The sequence below is a fragment of the Argentina anserina genome, unplaced genomic scaffold (assembly GCF_933775445.1).
Source record: "Argentina anserina unplaced genomic scaffold, drPotAnse1.1, whole genome shotgun sequence".
NCBI lineage: Eukaryota > Viridiplantae > Streptophyta > Magnoliopsida > Rosales > Rosaceae > Argentina > Argentina anserina.
In genome coordinates this window covers 240,001-242,500 of record NW_026089449.1, presented here as the reverse complement: position 1 = coordinate 242,500, position 2,500 = coordinate 240,001, and positions in this window count along the sequence as shown.

Below are 2,500 nucleotides of genomic sequence, written 5' to 3'. Positions count from 1 at the left end.
CTAATATGCCCGCAGGAATGCAGGTAGAATGGGCTAGCGAGGCTAATATGCCCGCAGGAATGCAGGCAGAATGGGCTAGCGAGGCTAATATCCCTGCCTAGCGAGGCTAATATGCCCGCAGGAATGCAGGCAGAATGGGCTAGCGAGGCTAATATCCCTGCCTAGCGAGGCTAATATGCCCGCAGGAATGCAGGCATAATGGGCTAGCGAGGCTAATATCCATGCCTAGCGAGGCTAATATCCCTGCCTGGCGAGGCTAATCTCCCCGCCTGGCGAGGCTAATAGCGTGTGAGACAACACACAGACAACACGGAGACAACACACGGACAACACGGAGACAACACGCCTGGCGAGGCTAATTCCCCTGCCTGGCGAGGCTAATTCCCCTGCCTGGCGAGGCTAATATGGCTGCACGCTAGCATGCCAACGAATGCCAAACCTCGAAAACTCAATTTTATTTCAAATATCCCCCTGCATTTTATGTTGCAAACCTATAGGGGACGATTTTTAGGACATTTTAAGATTGACATATCGTCATTTGGTCGAGTTTTCAGTTTATTTTGATTTTCTACATCTCAGAAACGAGAAATATCATATCAAATCGAAAACTCATCCAAATGACCTGAAATCAACTTCTAAATTTCTCTAAAATCATTGCTTACAGTTCTGAACCATAAAAGATATACACTTTTACAAGTGAAACGGAGTTGGAAATTTCCAAAGCCAAGAACGCGACATGGCCTTGCCTAGAGTGCAAATGCCATGTCAAGGCCGCATTCTGTTCAACTTTGCCCGCACTATAATTTGACCATAAATAAGTCTCTATTTTAAGGAAATTTTGCAAGTGGTAGCAGTCCGAAACATCAAGCGGTTTGTCATTTTCGATTTTCGACATTCTGCCCCTTTTGGAAAATAAAAACAAATACTTCTGGGTCGAAATTAAATCTGGCATTTTTCCACAAGGTGCCTGACATTATTCTGAGTGTCCCTGCAAAAAATCTCGATTTTATACCAAATGTACAATTAGTTATGGCGTTTGCCCCTCCTCGGAAATCCCATGTTTCCCCCTGCCCTTCCCAGTTTTCTCCAATATGCTCTATAGGGGAGTAGTGGTTCTCTGCAAAATGACCCCCTTGCAGAGACCGCCTCCCCTGCCCCCAGTAGTCCCTCCCCCTTCCCCCAATTGCTTATATACGATATTTGCTGCCTCGAATGTCCCTAACAAACAATTATAAGCAATTGAAAACGGATTTAAGAGGGATTTAGGAGGTGTTCTTCGCCCAGCTGGGGGGGTGATGAACACCATGAAGGGGGGGTCATGTGGGATCGGTGTTGCCTCTAGTCCACTGAAACGATGTCAGTAACCGCTCAGATCAATCAAAGGGAGGGATAGGAGCCCGTCGGTATCGAGAAATTGTGCTTCGGCACTCGATTTGCGACATAAACAAATGCTGTGAGGGGAGGAAGGTGTCGGTGTCGATGAACTCAGTTCAATGCGCGAGTAATAAGCAGGCCGGGGGACTGGGCGCGATGCAAAGTGCTTCGGCATTCGATTTGTGAAAAGCGAGGGCGGCGATGGGGGGAAGGTGCCGGTGTCGGAACCCACTAGTACGCGCAAGTAGATGTATTTCGAAAGCGCCGAGCGGGGGGAAGGTGCCGGTATCGATGAACCCTCTTCAATGCTTGCAGTAATAAGCAGATCGGGTGTCGGGGGCGATGCAAAGCTCTCGGAAGCTCCGTTTGTGAAAAGCGAGCGCGGCGAGCGGGGGGAAGAGATGCCGGTGGCCGAAATATACTCACCTCAATGCTCGAGTAGTAGCAAATCGGGTGCCGCGGCGCAATGCAGAGTGCTTTGGCACTCGATTTGCGACATAAACAAATGCGGCGAGGGGAGGAAGGTGTCGGTGTCGATGAACTCAGTTCAATGCGCGAGTAATAAGCAGGCCGGGGGACTGGGCGCGATGCAAAGTGCTTCGGCATTCGATTTGTGAAAAGCGAGGGCGGCGAGGGGGGGAAGGTGCCGGTGTCGGAACCCACTAGTACGCGCAAGTAGATGTATTTCGAAAGCGCCGAGCGGGGGGAAGGTGCCGGTATCGATGAACCCTCTTCAATGCTTGCAGTAATAAGCAGATCGGGTGTCGGGGGCGATGCAAAGCTCTCGGAAGCTCCGTTTGTGAAAAGCGAGCGCGGCGAGCGGGGGGAAGAGATGCCGGTGGCCGAAATATACTCACCTCAATGCTCGAGTAGTAGCAAATCGGGGTGCCGCGGCGCAATGCAGAGTGCTTCGGCACTCGATTTGCGACAAAAACAAATGCGGCGAGGGGAGGAAGGTGTCGGTGTCGATGAACTCAGTTCAATGCGCGAGTAATAAGCAGGCCGGGGGACTGGGCGCGATGCAAAGTGCTTCGGCATTCGATTTGTGAAAAGCGAGGGCGGCGAGGGGGGGAAGGTGCCGGTGTCGGAACCCACTAGTACGCGCAAGTAGATGTATTTCAAAAGC